General features: G+C 45.4%; 1 protein-coding gene across 3 annotated transcripts in view; it reads left to right on the top strand.

Moving 5' to 3' along the window:
* LOC148036966 (uncharacterized) overlaps window positions 1-18646 on the top strand; it is a 41351-nt gene extending 22705 nt beyond the window's left edge. For all 3 annotated transcript variants that reach the window (XR_015690542.1, XR_015690543.1, XM_087675919.1), the window contains one exon: window positions 18109-18646. The gene's annotated coding sequence lies outside the window, so the exon portion shown is untranslated. The remainder of the gene's footprint in view (window positions 1-18108) is intronic.
* Window positions 18647-20263: the final 1617 nt, after the last annotated feature.

Genomic DNA, 20263 nt, shown 5'->3' with positions numbered 1-20263 from the left:
ACACTCCACTCCATCCCACCCACCATCTCGCCGGCCACCCCAACCATTGCAGCAGCACCAGACACCCCAACCATGGTTGACGCCAGTAACCTCATGGCATGGGTGCAGTTCTCGATCGATAAAGCACATAGTACATGCCCCAACGCTCGACTCTAGTGCAGGGACTCCAATGATAGGAATGAAAAGACCTGCAGCTGCGGATGTCGAATCTCAACGGGGGCCCAAGTGACAAAGGATCAAGGCCACCACTACCACGGGGCCATAGCTCACTGATCAGGACGAGTATGTCAAGGAGCTTTATGCTCAATTGGAAAGAGGAAAAGAGGAGAAGAGAGCCGCAATGACAAAACTAGAAATTGAAAGAGAAATGTCATCTGCCTTTCAACCAGAAAAAAAACGCCAAGTGGCCATGCAACAAAAAGAAATCTAGGCGCTTAAAGCGGAACTAAGGGCCAAGGAAGACGAGGAGGAACAGTGGCGAAAAAGACTAGAAGAAGAGAACCAAGAGCTGGTTGGAATGCAAAGGGAGTACAAGCTCCTGGTTCTATAGTAGGCGGAGCTCGAAATGAGATGAGAAAACTCTTGGACATGGAAGAGCTCGCTGCACTAGAGACAGAGAAAGCGCAAGAACAAGAGGAATGATAAAGAGAGAGGGAAGAAGTGGAGTATAGAGTGCAAAGGGAAAAAGAGGAACAAGCAAGATTGGAAAGAGAGATTGAGTGCCTAACACAGGAAAAAGAAGAAATTGCTCAGAAATGGAAGGGGCAGGAGCCGACGATAGTAGCCCTGCCACAAAGGCAAAGAGAGGGCTTGGAAGAAATGAAAAAGAAGGTAGAGGAATGGGAGGCCAAGAGCGAGAAGAAAGTGAAGGACCTAGTGAGTTGTTTGGCCCTTGCAGAAGGAAGTAGAATACTAGCAGAAAGTAGGGCAAACGCCGCTCAGGCCAGTCTAGAGGCCCAACAACATGCCTTCCTCAGCATAATCTTAGACGTCACACTCTTTGAATGTTGGGGGTAAAGGCGCCTCCGCCGTGCCGCCCCGTGTATTACTACACTGACAGTACCCGCCACTGCACATTGCAGGTGGCGGGCGCCCGTCACGTCACTTTATTCTTTATTCTTTTAGTGACAGTTTGAATAAAGGAAGGCCCGGTCACACATTGTGACTGTTGGAGTTCCCATTTCTTGTCTCTCTCTTTCTTGCTCTTGCTCTCCCTCCATAGCTCGCGTGCAAGCTTCGATCCTTCTCACCTTTCAACTGGTATCAGAGCTTGGCATTCTCTTGCTTGAGCTCGACTCGGTGCTTCCCGACCTTCGCATCGACTCGCTTCACGCATTGGGTCTCCATCCCGGCAGCCATAGCCGACCTCTTGAGCTCCCGACTCTCCCCGGCTTCCCGAGCTCCATCCCGGCCTTCTTGAGCTTCATCAGGGCCTTGCCCTTGAGGTATTGCTTCAGCATTTGCAGGCATTTGAGTGTATTCTCAGATTGAAACAGGGCAGGAACAAAGGGCAGCCACTCTTCTTGAGCTCCATAGCTGATATCTTCCCTCCCCTTTGCATTGGGCCTTCATGGCTTGGTATGTGCCTACCTTGGGCCATCATTGAGCCCCCCATTACCCCCTTTTTCAGCCCATGTGGAGCAGCAGCAAGTTCAGCACCAACAGGGCAGATTGCATCATTTTTTCCAGGCTGTGAGCACTCATCTACTTCAGCTCCACACTTGGCCATTGCTTCTTGCTCTCTACCTTGATCAAGAGGGCTATAGACTTCATGTTTGATGTCATTCAAGCTTTGGGCATTGGTCTTGATCTTTCGGGGCTGATTTCTTTAGATTTGGGACTGTCATAAACTGTCATAACAGGCTGAAAACAGGGCAGCACCATTGGCATTAGCATTTGTTGCTTATACTCCATTCCGGTTGTGCTATTTGATGCCCGTATGCGGTCTACATGATGCCTAGTGCCTTGGGAATGTATGCACATGATTATGCCATGATTTTGGCTTGAAATATTGGCTGATTTGGGACTGTTATTTACTGTTATACAGTGCTGGAAACAGGGCAGCCACACTTGGCATTGGCATTTAATGCTTATACTCTACTCCGGTTACCTTGTTTGATGCCCGTATGCGGTCTACTTCCTACCCGGATGTATTGGGGATGTATGCATTTGGTTTGACCATGATTTTGGCTTGAATTTGGGGCTGAAATCTACTGTTTAGAACAGTAAATACATGCTGGAATAACAGTGGGCTGAAGGTACTTTACATGCTTTGGCACTTACCTACCGATACCGGATGTATGCTTTGAGCTTTGGCATGATATCTCTGACATTTGGGGACGACTTGGAGCATATGTATGAGATTATGGGATGCTTTTGAGCTTCGCATTAGCTCCGTCTTCACTGGCATTTGGACCGACTTGGCATGCTCGTGGACCGCCTATGCCTCATGTCTCTGCTTGATAGTTAGGCTTTTGCATTACATGCTTTGGTTCGTGACATATGCTATTTGGTTCGTGTATGCCATACCGACATTTGGAGCTTGGATTTGGATGTATTTGAGCATTCCCGGCTTACTTGATCACTGATCTTGGTTGCTATTTGGATGTCATTGAGTTGACCGAGAGCTTATTTGGGCTTATGTATTGCTTCATGGTTAATACGACCGGTGCTTCATGTATGTCATGCTCTCTCGGATGCGCTTGATGCATTGACAGGGTCACTTATCACTGGTGCTTTCTCTTGGGTTGTTTGAGCTTCTGAGCTCGCTTTGTACGCCTTTTGTGCTAGTGGGAGCATTTTACATGCTTTCTTGACCTTTGACAGTTGCATGCTATTGGAGCACTTACATGTATTTGAAGCAGTTTATGTCTTGAGCAGCTACATACACATTGAGACTTTGGGATCATACTCCGATCTTTATGGATATGCATTGATGTACTCTTGGTTCACAGGATGCTTATGAGCTGAGTCTCATATTTGGATCTTTCTCTTTGAGCAGATACCTATTTGTGTCAGGTTTTGGCAGTTACAGGAACACTTTGCCTAGAGTGTCTGGGGGTGTGCCTTTCACTGGCAGATGTTATTTTGACATGCTTGGTGTTGAGCTCATGTTCTTTTCACTGTCATTGGCCTTGCTTATGTCCGTTTCATGCCGGCTTTGGACCTAGCATTGTTTGCTTGACATTGGATCCTATTTTGGGACAGTTTGCTCTCTAGACTGCATACCTGCAATTTATTACAGCAAGTAGTTATTGGTGGACTGAGGTGTACTTTTCATGCTGAAATATCCTGATTTGGTGTACCGCACCTAGTACTAAGTGGGCAGTCACTTTTGGCACACTTTGCTCGCCCTTTGGACCCCGTTTTGGTCATTTTTGGGCAGTTTCTGCAGTAAAACAACAAGCAGTTTTGGACTGTTTGGGCATTTCCAGCCTGCATAATGGCGTCATCTTCGCATGATAGTGCCATCTTTAACATTACAAAGTTGGATGGTACCAACTACTCTTACTGGAAGAGTCAAATATGGCAGGTTTTGGTGCAGAAATCTCAGATTAAGCCACTTCGGTTGAGTGGGGAGCAGCCTGAAACTATGGACAATGACGACTGGCTTGAACTTGATGAGCTATGCAAGTCCACGATTGTATTGTCTCTCACTGAACAGGTACATTATAATGTATTTGAGGAAGCACAGAGTGCATGGGATCTATGGAATAAGATCAAGAATCTTTATGATAAGAAAAGTCCGGCGAGTCAGATGTACTGGTTGAAGCAGCTTATGGATCTGCGCATGAAGGATAATGCGACTATGTCTGCTCACTTGAGCCAGTTCCATGCTATACTGAAGAACCTGACTTCGCAGGATATCACCTTTGGAGAGGAAGTAACTCCTCTTTTCTTGCTTGGAACTCTGAATGAGACATGGGATGTATTCCGCACTGTTCTTTGTGCCTCTAGTGCTACTCTAAAATTGGCAGATGTTGAGAGTGCTCTTCTTCAGGAAGAGGTGAATCGCAAAAACTTGGATGCCTCTCGTGGTAGTCATGCTTTGACAGTTAGAGGCAGGAATGATAGGTATGACCGTGGTAATGGCCGAGGCCGTGACTCGCAGAAGGGTCGGTCTAAATCTCGTGGTGGCAAGTCGCGTAGTAAGTCGCGTGGACGCAATGCAAATGTCACTTGTCATCATTGTGGGAAAAAGGGCCATATTAGACCACAGTGTCATGAGTTGCGCAATGAGAAGCGCAAGGATAAGGGGAAAGATAAAGTGCAGGAGAAGTCCTCTGATCGCAGCATAGTACCTGCGAAGTCCAACGTCAAGATTGAGGAAATTAATGTCACGCAGACTGAAGAGTCCGATGGTGGTGATGAGTTTATACTTGCAGCTAGTTCTTCTGATGCTTCACACTTGACTGAGACACCTAGTATGTATGCACAGTGCTGGTTATTGGATTCAGGTGCGTCCTTCCATGTGACGCCTTATCGTGAGTGGTTCCACTCTTACCGCACTATATCTGGTTCAGTCAGACTTGGAGACGACAGGTCTCTTGACATTGTGGGCATGGGTGATATTCAGTTGCAGTTTTCCACTGGCAGTTCATTTTTGCTTAGGGATGTACGTCATGTACCTGCGCTTACGCGCAGTCTTATGTCTGCAGGACAGTTGGATGATGCAGGATTTCATGTATGTTTTGGGGATTCTGCCTGGAAAATTACTCGTGGCAGACTTGTGCTTGCTAGAGGCGCCAAGTCTGGCAGCCTCTATCCTCTTGTTGTATCTGGGTCCTCAGTTGACCATGTTTTGGCAGTGGGTTCTATCCCACATGTATCACTTTGGCATGCCCGTTTGGGGCATATGTCTTTGAAGGGAATGAAAATGTTATTTGGTTTGCAGTATCTTCCGCCTTTGGACTATGCACATTTTGACTCGTGTGATCATTGTCTTTATGGTAAGCAGAATAGGTCTACGCATAAGAAATCGGGTAGGCCACGCATGAGTGAGCCCTTAGCATTGGTGCATTCCGATGTTTGTGGGCCTATGCCTTGCATGTCTATGGGTGGCGCGAAGTACTTTGTTACCTTCATTGATGATTTTTCTAGGAAAGTGTGGGCTTATCCCATAAAGCAAAAGTCCGATGTCTTGGCAGTCTTTCAGCGTTGGCTTGCTCTTGTTGAGAACCAGACTGGGTATAGGCTGAAATGCCTTAGGACTGACAATGGGGGAGAATATGTCTCACGTGCTTTTGAGCAGTTTTGTGATGACAGGGGTATTAAGCGTCAGTTGACCACCCCTTACACCCCCGCCCAGAATGGTTTGGCTGAGCGCATGAACAGAACTATTCAGGAGCGTGTCCGCTCTATGCTTAGCCATGCAGGCCTACCACAGAGTTTTTGGGCTGAGGCAGTTAGTACGGCAGTGCATGTCATAAACCGATCGCCTTCCAGTGGATTGGATTTCTAGGTTGCAGAGGAAGTTTGGGCTGGTAAGCCACCCTCTTATGTGCATCTCCGTGTCTTTGGATGTGAGGCATTCTGCCATGTGCCCAAGGACAAGAGGAGTAAATTGGATCCAAAGAGCATTAAATGCATATTCCTTGGCTATGGTGAGTCAGGAGAGATGGGCTATCGCCTATGGGATCCGCAGGCGCGGAAAATAGTACGCAGCCATGATGTCGTCTTCCATGAAGACAAGATGCACAGGCAGCCTGAGAAGGTGGTTGAGATCCGCAGAGTGATCTTTCAGGAGGAGCCTAAAGCTCCAGCACAGCCAGTAGTACAGCCTGCAGCAGTTCCTCCACAGGGCCAGGATGTTGGACAGGCAGTTAGACAGGCAGCAGAGCCTGCGGTGAGACGGTCTGCTAGAGACAGACGTCCACCTGACAAATTTCAGCCCTCTATGCATTATGTTTTGGTTACAGATGCAGGAGAGCCTTTCACTTATGATGAGGCTATGCGCAGGGGTGACAGTCACTCCTGGGAGAGGGCTATGCAGTCTGAGATAGACTCCCTGCATAAGAATGAGACTTGGGATTTGGTTGCCTTGCCTAAGGGCAAGAAGGCTTTGCCATGCAAGTGGGTGTACAAGCTGAAAAGTACCCCTGGACACCCCAAGCCGGCATACAAGGCTAGATTGGTAGCAAAAGGTTTTAAGCAGTAACATGGTGTGGACTTTGATGAGGTCTTCTCTCCTGTGGTTAAGATGACCACCCTGCGCTTAGTCTTGGCTTTGGTTGCACAGCTTGACTTAGATCTATATCAGATGGATGTCAAGACGGCTTTTCTACATGGGGACTTGCATGATGAGATCTATATGGATCAGCCTAAGGGCTTTGCAGAACCTGGCAGGGAGCACCTAGTGTGCAAGTTGAAGAAGAGCTTGTATGGCTTGAAGCAGGCACCTAGGGAATGGTATCATAAGTTTGATGCCTTTATGCAGTCACAGGGCTACAGCAGGAGTGCTATGGATCCGTGTCTTTACACGAAGAAAGCCCGTGATGGCAGTTTGCTTATCTTGGTACTCTATGTTGATGATATGCTGATAGTAGGGAAAGCTCATGATGAGCTAGATGCTCTTAAATCTCAGCTAAAGAAGAGCTTTGAGATGAAGGATTTGGGACATGCCTCACATATACTTGGGATGCGCATTAAGCGCGATAGGCATCAGGGACTTTTGTATCTCTCACAGCGGGAGTACATTCATAAAGTCCTTGAGCGCTTCCGCATGCAGGACGTAAAGCCTATTGGCTGTCCATTACCTTCTTATGTGAAGGTATCACAGGCCGATTGTCCGCAGACAGATGAGCAGAGGGCCGAGATGGCCAAGATCCCTTATGCATCAGCCGTGGGCAGTTTGATGTATGCCATGATAGCCACTCGTCCAGATATTGCACATGCAGTTGGTGTTGTGGCACGCTATATGGCTACACCTGGTAGCAGACATTGGGATGCCGTGAAGGGTATCATGAGGTACCTGAAGGGCACAGCAGATATGTGTATTTGCTATGGCAGCCAGGATACAGGGGTCGTGGGGTACACTGACTCCGATTATGCAGGACATGCAGATAGTAGGAAGTCCACTTCTGGCTATGTATTCACCTATGCTGGAGGGGCTATCTCTTGGATGTCCAGGGTTCAGAAGTGTACGGCTTTGTCTACCACTGAGGCCGAGTATGTTGCAGCCACTGAGGCTTGCAAGGAGGCCATATGGTTAGGCCGTCTAGGTGCTGACCTTGGGATTGATGCTACACCTACACTGCATTCGGATTCTATGAGTGCCATTCAGTTGGCTAAGAATCCGGTCTTCCATGCGAAGACGAAACACATTGAGGTGAGGTATCACTTCATACGTGGTGTCGTGGAGGACAGGTCTGTTGACCTTGTCAAGATCTCCATTGACGAGAATCCTGCAGATTTGCTCACGAAGAGCCTCACTACTGAGCGCTTTGCCTTCCTCAGGAGGTTGATGGGCGTTGGATGAGATGTCGCCTTTCCTCATCCCTTGTACCTATGTACATTTGTACTGTCTTTTCTTTTTTTCTTTTCTCTTTCACTAGGGCAGATTCGCCTTTAAGTGGGAGGTTGTTGGGGGTAAAGGCGCCTCCGCCGTGCCGCCCCGTGTATTACTACACTGACAGTACCCGCCACTGCACATTGCAGGTGGCGGGCGCCCGTCACGTCACTTTATTCTTTATTCTTTTAGTGACAGTTTGAATAAAGGAAGGCCCGGTCACACATTGTGACTGTTGGAGTTCCCATTTCTTGTCTCTCTCTTTCTTGCTCTTGCTCTCCCGCCATAGCTCGCGTGCAAGCTTCGATCCTTCTCACCTTTCATTGAAGAGAAGGAGGCAGTTGATGCGCTTAAAAGAAAACTGGAAATAGCTCTCAAGGCGATAAAACAAGGGCTGTACTTCCAAGTCCAAGACACAAGCCCCAATGTGACTTGGTATGATTAGCGAGAAACTTTGTTGAGAGCGGGCTTGACGCCGCAGGAGGTTGACGCATTGGGACTCCAAGAAGAACACCTACAGGAAGCAGTGGTAGGATCAAGTCATGACGGGGCACAATGAGATGAGGAGTGGGTTCCACCATCTCCCTCACCATAGCCAGAATCCCCTCAAGAGTAAGATGCCACAACAAAAAGGAAATCAGAGGCTAAAAAGAAGAGGGATAGAATGCTTGACCAAGCATGCAAAAGGGCAAAAGTGCAACCGACTGCAATTCTCGAGCCTCCCATCCCACCAAAGAAAGATTGCTCACCCACGAATTGGAACACAGAGCTATTAGTTTGGGAGTAGTGGGAGAATCGCTGCCAAGACTTTGATTTCACCTTGCGATACTCACGGCCTTGAGCAAAGTGCTATTCACCGAAGCGGTAACGGAAGTAATCGCCATGGGGAGAAGGCTTGGTGACTGATGGCTCGCTGAAAGGGAAAAGAATCCAATGGCTTGGGAGATGGAATCTCTAGAGAGGAGATACCCCACACGGTGAAAGGCTATGAATCCCAACCTAAATGGAGAAGAGTGTGAAATGGCAATGTGGATGCATGGATGTCCTTTTGTAGCTCCTTGCTCTTTGAGCGAAATGATCTGACCTATCTACCATATCCTCCAAGGGTAGGAGTATATTTTGACCCTGATATCCATGGTCGATACGACTTTCCGAAGATCTACAACATCAATGCCACAAAGCAGGAAGCATTCGCTTTCTCAGAACAGGATCTATGGGACTCCATGGCTCACTTCTTGATAGAATTCTTCTCCTGCCCAGACCTCGCCTTTGTAACATGTAACTATATTAGATTACTTAGGACACTCCTCAGGCAACCCCCTGCACTAGTAGAGTGCCATCTCCCGCTGCTCTTTTTTGACATTAATAGGAGAATAGATAGCTACACCATGACTCGGAGCTAATGCTGTGTACTGCTCTGCTCCCATCATTTTGCATGGCCCTCCTTGAGGACACGAACGACAACCATTTTACATGGCCCTCCTTGAGGACATGAATGACAGCCATTTTACCAATTGTAGCCATCCATTTTTGTCCCACCCCCCCTCTCCATGTTAGGATAGGCCAAAAAAGGTACATGCTAAGTAGGAGTTTCCTTAGTAAATCATTGAAGCCCCCTACCTCCCCATCTCACACTCAAGAGCTCGAGGAATAGATCCTCTATTTTGTACTATTCCTCGAAGGTCAAAGGCAAAAAAAAAAGCACATCACAAACAAGCAATTGTACCACCTCACTTCACATAGACTACAAGCACTACATCTAGGGGTTCTTAAGTTAGGTGCGTTTGGTGGCTTTAGTCGGCCGGCTCCGTCCCTAACCCCCTAGCTCCTTTTGATCCCCCACTCACACGCTTAGGGCACATTAAAGAAAGGACATATCTAGGGAGGTCACACTTGCCTATGGTTAGACCTGTCTTCCTAAGCCGCACTCACTGCACCTCCCCTTGCGCAAACTTGGTCCTCAAGTGTGGGACAACTGGCTTGGTTTGACCCAACTCCTAGTTCCACTAGTGTGAGCACAATGCACCACACGGTAAGGTAGACACGCCCCCAGGGAGTGCACCTTATTTTCTTTTCAGGTATAAACAAAAGTTGCAACCCATCAACTTCGGAGGCCCCATCATCCATGCAATACATTCTTGACCCCCACCATTTCAATCGGTTAATCAACCTTCTCCTAAAACCAATCCCCACGAGACCCTATCATCATCGACTTGCACGACTCTCCTTTTCAATCACCGAATCTTCATCAACTCAAAACTGCCAGTGTCACGAAACTTGCAATTGTCTAGGAGGGGGATAATGTTCCATGATATATCACCATGGAGCCCACATGACGTCGAGGAAAACCAAGGAAGTCCCTGTCAAAAAGTGAATGAAGAAGCTCATTTTGCCTAGGCAGGAAAGTGGAAGAGAAAGCAAGCTCAGAAGAAATGACGGAGAGCACTAGATATTCTAGCAAGGTGCTCAGAAAGAATGTGGGAAAGCACCGGATATTCTAGTAAGGCTCTCTCAAGGATGAGGGAGAACTTTTGAGAACTCTCGCAAGGAAAGCGCGAGGCGCAATGTTATTCATTTTATAAGAGTGGTAGGTTTCCTCTTGTGCAAGTGGTAAAGTCTAAACGGACATAAGTGAAGGAATCAAGCAGCTTGAAGGGAATCTGAAAAAGCTACACCTAGAAGGGTAGGAAGGATCCGTCCAACACCATATTCAATTTCAAGGATGGATACGTCCATCTAGCCCACCTGCTATTTCCCAAGAATGATTCGTCCAACACGATATTCAATTTCAAGGGACAAATCCACTCAAGGTCAACTTCAGGGAGGGACCTGTCCCAACTACATCTTCAATTTCAAGGGCTGTTCCATCCAACACTATCCCTCTTAAGGGCTTGTATACAAACTCAAAATAGCCATCTGGCTATACCCATCCCACCTTTCAACTACTACCCATCAGTGCCATGGGACTGGCACTAAACTAGGAGGGGGGGTAATGTTAACCTCAGCACAAGAAGAAAGTGAAAAAGTGGAAAAGCGCAAGTCGGGGCCTCTTTGTCAAGAAACATCCCATCATGAACTTGAATATCATTTTGAGCTTTAAGATTTTAAAACTTGCTAAACTTCATCGATGAGAAAGAGAAACTCTTCTCTGGGTCCTTTGCACCCGCATGAACATATGCATGGGGGTCAATTGCTCCACCACTACCATCCTCTCACACTTCCTCTTTGGCACTAGAGAGTCGTAAGGGATGACTGCATCACTAAAACTAGAAGGTAGCAAAGGGGGCCGCAATGGCCTTCCCCTTGACTGCAAAAGATCAGCCCTTCTGTGCCTTGGTCTTCACCTTGCCAAAGGGTTTGAATTGGAGTTAGATGAGGATGAAGATGCCAACTCATCCAAAGAGTTCATATCCTACTTCTTCTTCACCCTCTTCCACAATGTTGCTAGATCTTTCCCATAGTTGTCAGATATGAAAGGTGTAATATGGTACAGTATGATAAAATATGGTACTAAATGGTACCTTATCATTTTATAAGGTACGATATGATATTAGTACGATAAAAATCAACTTGATTTTTTAAAAAGACATAAATCATTAAATAATAGAACACATGCTTAAAGTGAAAATAGCCATTTCATTACAAAATACGATGAATACATGAGGGTAGCCCTCATGCTTATATGCGTTGCGTGCAACATGCGATAGAACTAAAGTCTAGTACATACATGGATATGGATCATAGTTGCATGTGGATACAATGATAGCGGATACAAAAAAGAGAGAGGCCTATGAATCTATGATGAGGCATAACCATCATCATCATCATCATTAGAACCATCTGAGTGCTCATCAAGAGAGTCTGAAGATAAATCCTCAGTATCAAATGATGAGATATTCTCATACTCATCCTCATTGATGAGGTATCAAAATGATGACTCCTTACGCGTCGACTGTGTAGGCGAGGGGGAATGTCATCATGAGGCATGAGATGAAAGTTACTAGAGTCCCGCCTTACATATGTATGCAAGCCACTCAAACCACCCCTCCTTGATGTCAGAGGGTGCAGAATAGCCATACCTCTGCTACCACCTACTCGAACTTCTCACCCACAAGCATGTTGATTGTGAGTGTCACAAGTACTTGTTGCTATAAGCTCTCTATAGAGCTCCCCAAAGATCATCTCCTCCTCCTCATCCATCTCCTTATGTACACTTGGAAGAGTGTCACCCATCAACTTAAACATATCAACATTCACCTACACAATGCACATAAGATTGTAAATACTGAAGTCTAAATTGTAAAATATAAACTTTAAAGTTTAAAACAAAAGTTCTAAATTCGATGGTTAAGTATTTACCTGCTGTCATGAGGACATGTATTTTTGAAACCTCACTTTACATGTGCATTAATTTTTAATCACATGGTTAAGTAAATGTTGCACATGTAAGATGTAACTAGGGTGTAGAGCGATCGCCAAGACCCACGGATCGCTTTTTCCTTCAAGCATTTCAAGTGAGCACCTATGGCTATCTCTCACCTAGCCGACGCGCCTTCGATCCTACCGGGGTGTAGTCAGCTTACCTTGATGCCCAAATGAGTTGCCTCCTCCCTCAAGCACTCCGGCAGCTCCATGATTCGTGATGCGAGCTCAAGCATCCTCAAGCCTTCTCCTTCAAGCTCCATCCTCCATAGCCAGACGTGAGACGAGAGAAAAGAAGGGAAGAGAAGAAGAAGAGAGGAGATGATTGAGAGCTTCACCTCCAAGATTCCTCACCCTCACACACTCACTCCCTCACTCATTCACACTCCCTCCCTCAAGCACACAAGCAAGCAAGGAGAAGAAAAGGAGAGAAGATGAGTCCACTTTTGCCACACACCAAAGAATGAGCTTCTCCATTCATTTTTTGGCTTTTATATATAACCCTAAATCCCTTTTGGGCAGTCATCCCCTTATCCCCTTTTTTACATGGCTAGCCGTGGCCTAAGCCCTCTTTCCCATTGTCCTCCTATCTTCTTAGCTTCCTTTCTACCGCCTATCTACCTTTACAAGTTATAGAGGAGGGAGCCTGGTGCTCTTTTACAAAAAGTTTTAGGGGCGCCTTGCATTTAAGAATGTGCTTCTACCTTTGACTTACCTTTTGGGGCCGCCCTTACACTTTCGATCATTTCCCTTCTTACTTCTTTCGTTGTGTCCGATTTCACAGGCTTTGCTCCTACTTTGAGCTCACTTGAGGAGACACTTTGGTAGTTTGGCCGAAGGTGGAGTATCCATGGTCATGTATGCTATTGTAGAAGCATTGTTGACAAGCATAGAGAGTTATTATCACGCCTTTCTGTGTGCAGGAGTTGGTATTATTGACTTTGACATCACATTCTCTAAGGCACCATGGGGTGGCTTGATAACCCACTACTTGGGTATCCATGGTCCATTTTGATGGTCATTGTTGTATGTACTACGACGAGTCATTATCATCGTATATTGTATTGTACCAAATCACCCATGATTTGATAGAGGGTGTTAGTGGATATTGACAATTTATGTAAGCTTGTTAGTGGGTTGTGTACTTTTACTAGTCATAATATGATTTGTCTATTTTGGGTACAGCTCCAAGAATAAATGATCGGATAAAGTCTATCAGCTCAAACTTGAGGATTAGAAGATGTTTGTAGAGAGTGATAGCCTGCATGGATGGAGCCTCGTCCATCTGGCAAAGCTTTGGGCACACCTCCAGAGAAGTCCAATAGGAGGCAACCAGCAATAGAACTTTTGGGAGATACATTGATGGCATCATCAGAGTCCCAATCAAGAATTGCCGCCTTATAGTCATCCTCATTCCAACTAAATGGAAGTGGAGATGATTGATCCTGAGATGACATACCAAACTGTTTTTGCACAAATTAAGCAATTCATAATGGCGCTCCAAGTAGAGTAGTTAGGCCCTTTAAGCTTATCATTATTAGGAGAATATAGAGGTGCCATGAGAGTGAATGGAGATGGGAGTTAGAGAGAGATACTCGAGGTACTTTGTGGTCAAATAGCCCAATCAAACAAGAGTTTAACAACTCATCACACAAGCAATGAGAAGAAAACAAAGAGGGCAACAATGAAGTGATTGTAGTGAAGACTCAAAACCGTTGACACATGAGACTCTCACTTTTTTTCCAACACAAAAGTGGCTAGTTATATCACTCAAAAGACTTTACAAGGAAGCACTTGTGCTCAATAGCCTAGCTGGAGCTGATACAAGTTCATGCTAGGATCATATATACAAGCCTCTCAAGGTCGTCTAGGGAGAATGGAGGATAGAAGCCATGAAGGAGGATAATAACGTTACTTGGGGTTGCCTGCTTGCATTGTGAAGAACAGATCATGACCACCCTAGGTACGTAAGAAGTGGTGTCAAAGCTCCTCACGAGCTCCAGTCATTGTGCACCTAATTTTATTGGCTATGGAGGGAGTGGAGATTGAGGTCTAGAGCTCTACCAAAATCTCATATGTAGACATGTTAGCATGCCTTTCAGACTTGCCGAATGTGAGGCTCCCAATAATTTCCCATACCTTTGACCGCTCAACTGTCGTTGCTAGTACCTGCCGGATGGGTAGTGCCTCCAAACCAACCACAACATAGACACCTGCCTCGATAAGAAGAATGGTATCATGCATCTTTGCATGATACATAGGTGGCAGCCTTGGCTAACAGCTTGCTAGGAGATGGCCCCCCCCAGGAAACAAAACCCAAGCTAGGCACCATATGATGAAGAATGTGGCATGCTCCTCTCCACACCAGTTGTGTTGCCTCGCAAGACCAAAGGCAATGCTTTGGGGTTTCTAGTGCTGCAGTGGACAGCACTTTGCAAGCTCCATCTTACTGCATCTGAACCAGCCAACTCCCAATTGCCAAGCCTCCATGTCCTGGTAGCCATAGGAAATAAGATATCCTCTGCGGCCTATAGCTATCCCACAAGCACCACCAAAAGGTTCATTGGATAGCCTCGGCAATGCTGTTTTCTGCCCAATGTCTACTACATGAGGGTGTGCCATCCATGACCTCTTGCATCAAGACATGCCTGCCAATCCATGTTGTGTAGGCCAAGAAACCCTGGGACTTCTTGGCAACCACAGTGGCTTGCCAAAGCTACTCTTTGGAGTTCCACTCCACTTCATCAATGGGCTGGTTCTTCCAAATCATAGGTGCCATTCCCCAAACTCACTTCAAGGTATGTAGGGTCTAGCGTCCCAGTCTTCCCTTGGAGTCTGATGACATGGATCCTCCTCTAGGGTATAGCTACTAGCTCCTCCTCTTGTTGACCTCTTTTCAAGGGCTAGCCTTCTGTTGGTATTGGGCACTGCCCATTCTACGTGGCAACGTGTAAGGGGATGCCTACTTGTGAGAACCTAGCTGTCCACAGCTCATCAGGCAGCATCAGCTCTCGAACGGGGGGGGGGGGAGGGGGTTCCAACCAGTCCTGAGGGATTGCTACTTCAATCTCCCTCCTCTTGATCTCGACTCCATGCTGGCAGCGAGATGCTTGCTGAGATTGCCTGGTCAGCCAGCTTGTAAACCTCCCTCCATACTCTGACAGTACTGGCAAGGTGTGCCATTTGGTCCACTGGACATGAGGGTGCTGGTTGATATGGATCTTGTCACAACCGTGAACCTGGGGGTTCCAAACCACCTGTTGGCAGTCTATCTCCTCCTAGCAAACTGGAGGTCTCTGAATTAGGGCCTTATACAGGCCCTATCATACTTGTAGTAGATTGAACAAGGAGGAGGATTTGGGTGGGGCGATTTGTGTTGACGTGAAGATCCGTCTCAAGGATGGCCTCCACACTCTGTTGAGCTGTGGCGTGCACTCTTGAAGGCCCACTTTTAGAAGGACCTTCCATGTCTGCCCCTTGGCGTGAGCCCAGAATCACCATTGCCTAGGAGGGCCCGACTTTGGTACTCTAGGTTGATGATCCCCAGCTCCTCCTCAGAGCGATGCCTCCTTAGAGCGATGCCGGATAATAGTTTCCATGCTACCCATGAGACCCTCACTAAAGCTGAAAAGACGAAAACACGTGTGTAGGGTTCAGATCAGCAAAATGCATATTGTACCAGCCATTGAGAGCAGTCAGCGCACAAAAGGTGAATAAGGTTATAAGTCAAAGGTGTCAAGGACGTAGTCCACCTTGCATGACCGCAAGGCATAGTTTCTCCTTCTTGGGAAGGTGCTGTAGTAGAACAAGTTCCTGTATGGAGGCCGCCATGGTAGCAAGACAAGGACCCTCAGTGCTGCAGAGGGTAGAAGGGGGAAGCAAAACATGGAGGACTGGTGGGTGGTAAGGAGGCCAGTACTGCACCATGGTCCACTTCACGATCTTTTTGGTCTTCACGGCAGTCTCCTTGATGTACCCAATTGTCAGTCTTTTTGTCAATTCTCTTGATTTGGGTGGTTGTAACTGATCCTCATGATCATGGTAGTTGCTTCTGTGGTCCTCACAGTCTTTGTCATATTGATGTTCCACTAGCTCTCGCCAATCATACTGGTTTGCCATTGATGTCCTTCAAAAACCTGCAGAAAACACAAAACATTGCTGTGTCTTGATGTAGAGGGGCTCTGGGAGGTTGAGGGGCCTGCCACCTGCTGCAAGGCTGAGCAAAGAGATGCAGCCTGCTGTAGTAGGGTCGTCAGGGCCAGAGAAGGTGACATGATCACCACAAATGCTGTGTTTTGAGATGGCCAGCAGTAGGGTGTCCACACAAGGCAGAAAGTGCTGCAATCTGATGTCAACCACAGTAATTCGCTGAAGTCTCCTCTATGGGACATCTCTGGTTCATCTCGTTTGGTGATGATTCCATGTGAGAGCGAACATCAGCAGATCATGAGCACGAAGAGAGAAGGGAAGAGAGAAACAAAGACAACACAGTGAAAGAAGGAACAAAACTGAACTGATCTGAGGCCGAATACAAGGTTGCTAGTCATCCCTTGCACACTGCTAGTGGGTGCTGGAATGTGGCAGAGATGAGGGAGAATGCAGGTGATGAGAAAGAGAATGGAAGTGTCTGTTAGCTGGTGATGATGATGGTGACTGATGGTGGCTGCCTCTAAATGGGCAGGGAGAAAATCTGGCCATCTTGCTGCCAGCATGGCTTACCTGGAGCTGGTCTCACCAGTAGCCAAAAAATGGCTGAAAAGGTCCGTTCATGCTGCCAGATGGCAGAACTGCAAAAGCACCTAAAACCTGTTTAGAAAATGACCACAAACAGAGCTGGAAGTGACTGTGAATGCCGGGCATGAAAATGCGCAGATGCGAGCAATGTTAGAGATCCGCCCTCTCTATCAGACTCTTAAGGGAGCTCATAACCAGGAGATGACACCATGAAATACACAGAGTGCTAACAGCGCAAACAAAGAAAGTATATTGTTGCTTTCTGGATATGTAAAGGCAATTGTTACAGTAGCGTGAACCAGGCTACTACATTTTCTCTAGGACATAGGAGATACTCTGGATCAGTTGTATTCATCATTTTGGACTCATAGGTAACTTTGGGTGTCTAATAGATGCCAATATAATCTCACACCTAGCATCACACACACACACATGCATGTGCACACAGATCAAACTTCCCCAACAAGAAGCTTGAAGCTTGCACTGTCACATGCAACCGCCATCGCCACTCATCTCCCATAAAAGAGTGTGCGTGATGTCACCATTTTGTTTGATCAGATTTACTGTGTCTTTAATGCGGTTCCCAACAAGGTAAGAATACACTTTCAGTTGGGACCACACCTATTGCAAGCGAGGACTGTACTACAAATTACTGAAGTGTGTTTGCACCATAGCATGAGATATATGATGTTCATCCACTGCTGTAAAGCATGCATTTGCCTTGTCTTGGTACTTTAAGCATGCTTAGGAGCTTGTTTGTATTGATTTTCTGTTCTTATTCTATTGTCTCTGTTCACTAGCAGTGTTTTTAATTGACAAATCATATGTTGTGTGTCTTGTCTTGCCAAGTTGTCTTCTGCAGTTTGCAGTTGTGTATTAGTGTGTAAATGATGTGTAAATGAGCACAATCCCTCACTTATAAGTTATTATACATCTAATTGCTGTGAGTAGGCTTAGTGGCCAGCTAGAGCACTTGCATTGTGTGCTGCCATGCCAGCTGGAGGCTAGTAAAATGGACTTGCATTCGAATTTCATTTTTTGGGCACCCATGATTTTACATGCAGTAATCACGATTCATATCATGTGTCACATGTTGTCAAATGCTGTTTTTGCAATCAGTGACTCCTTGTACTTAAGCATTAGAGACGAAGTGACAATGATTCTTCCCTTAAGCATCAAATACTTATTGAGTGGGCCTTTGTGGTCATCTTCAATGGTGCTATGCTGTGTCAGCAAGGGCTATGTGCCCTTGGACTTCGTTGTTTGTGGCTTTGTATTATAGGCATTCTTTTTGTGTTCATATGGCATCAGAGGATGCTTATTTCTCTGGGTTTATTTTTGGAGTCATATGCCATATTTTACATATTTCCTAGTGCTTTTTTAAAATAAAAGCTATACACTTCATCACAGCATAAGACATCATAACCTTGACCTGTCTTTTGCAGGTAAGCAAACATCTTGAGCAGCATCGAGCATGGAATGGATCTTCAGAAAGGGTATGTAATTGAAGAAGCGATGGAAGTCTTTGGAGAAGTTACGAACAGTGTGTGTGGTTGTACGTTCCTGCTGTCTATAGCCGGCATGCCGAGAAAAATTTGTGTTCTCCATCTGTTAATACGAGAACTGTAGGTCTTCAGGAATTTCAGAAATCTCTTCCTTCTGCAAGTGTTTCATTACTGATGGATCTGAAAATATATATGGATTCGTAAGTCCATAAGATGGATTTGGAAATCCATTATTTAGCTCCGTAGTTGGTATCTTGGGATCAAACATGAGTTCTAACTTCATATTTGGAATTCGGCTTCCTGGTTTGTAAGAGCAGCTCAAAAATTGAGCAGCTTTGGATACATCATCTCACATAGTCATGGAAGGGCAAATGTTTTAAGTCTATTTGATTTGTATTCATGTCATTTTTGTATACTTCGACCAAAACAGTCTTTGTGATTTTCAGCCACTTTCAATCAGAACTGATTGATTGAGATCTATTCTTTTTATTTGTTGATTCTATCAAAGATATGAAGTTAACCTACTGGCAAATCTGCTCCTGGAAGAGAACAGTGCTTTTCTGCAGTCTTTTTGAATGGGTTGTCAAGCACATGATTTACTAGTTGGAAATTGCAGGCTTTTGATTAATTGTTTGTCAATTGTCTTCTATCAAAGTAGAGTGTGACTGAGTATACGCTTCAGAGCTGAGAGACTTGTTGCCAGAATTTGGAGTTGAGGATTTGAATGCTCACCTCTTAGTACCCACCTTGCTTCAAGAGCCCAATGGTAAGGCCCCCCAAATGAAAAGGCTTGATGCATGCTCAGCATTGGTAGAGTTTCTAGCCAGTTGACCAAATAGTTAGGAGATGGCATATAAAGACTTGACTAGTGTTTTAAGTTGAAAAGAGTAAATAAAGGTAGTGGAGTGGGCTCACGAGACACTTGCTTTGTGCAGCAAGAGTTGAGAGTTGTCAACAGTTTCAGCAACATTCCTAGAAGTGTTGTCTTGTATTACTCTCTACCATTACCTCTACCTTGGCATAGAAAACTATCTTGACCATCTCCTTTTGAAGAACTCATGCCTATCCAAGCACATGATTGCAATTGATAGGGTCTGTGCAAAGCACAGATTGCAAGAGATCTCCTTTTCAAGATCTCATGCCTATCTGTGCACATGATTGCAAGAGCTAAGCTCTTTGTAAAGCAATAAAAAAACTTTCAAGGGAAGCAAATTGTGGATCATAGTGAACTTACACCAACACAACTCAAAGCATGACCAGATAAAATCGTGAACATGAAGGCAGTTAGAAAGGAGGGCAAATGGGTAGTTTATTGGGGTGTCAAAGTCATTGTAGAGGAGTTCAAAAAGTCTAAGCACTAAGTTACTTTTGGGTCATTATGTATCAGTAACTTTGATAGTTTTAGTAGTTGGTTTTCTTTTTTGTGGTAACGATGCCTTAGCATGGTTTCTTTTTATATACCAATTGTTCCTTGAAGTGGATTGTGACTATGAACTTTGATTTGTGTCTATTTGTCCTATATGCCTTTGAGACGTCTAAATGGATGTTAATATGACAAGCATAAGTTTCTTTTTATACCAATGGTTGTTGGAAGTGGATTTGATTTGTGTCTCTTTGTCATATACACCTTTGTGTTGTCTAAGAAAATGTTAATATGACTCTCTCTCTCTCTCTCTCTCTCTCATATTCATTAATGTATTTACCAAATCACAACTAGTCATTCAATCAAGCATTTGTTTACTTTAGCTAAATCGCATTCGTGTTCAAGTATCTCCAGCTTGACCAAATCATGAATAGTCATTCCATCAACTCAAAAGATTTGATTATAATGTATAGGTAAAGTTAGGACCATTGTTGTGCATGAGTTGTAAATCAAAAGGAATGTCGGCTTATGCAATGTGTAGTAAGCCATAGTCTAGGAGGTGCTTGAATGTGCTATTTTAACTGTTGAATGTTCCATATAATTTGAATGCTTGTTCCTCATTGCTAGTCACTTCATTGCTTGCCTTCTCTTCTTTTGATGATTTGGTCTTTATCAATTGGTATGAGCCTAATAGGAGGCAAACCATTTAAGTGTGAAGAGCATAATTGGGTT

This window comes from Lygodium microphyllum, chromosome 4, assembly GCF_053477565.2.
Source record: "Lygodium microphyllum isolate KBCC chromosome 4, Lygodium_microphyllum_v1.1.10, whole genome shotgun sequence".
Classification (NCBI taxonomy): Eukaryota; Viridiplantae; Streptophyta; class Polypodiopsida; order Schizaeales; family Lygodiaceae; genus Lygodium; species Lygodium microphyllum.
Note: the sequence above shows the minus strand (reverse complement) of the source record. Positions and strands in the feature narration are given on the sequence as shown.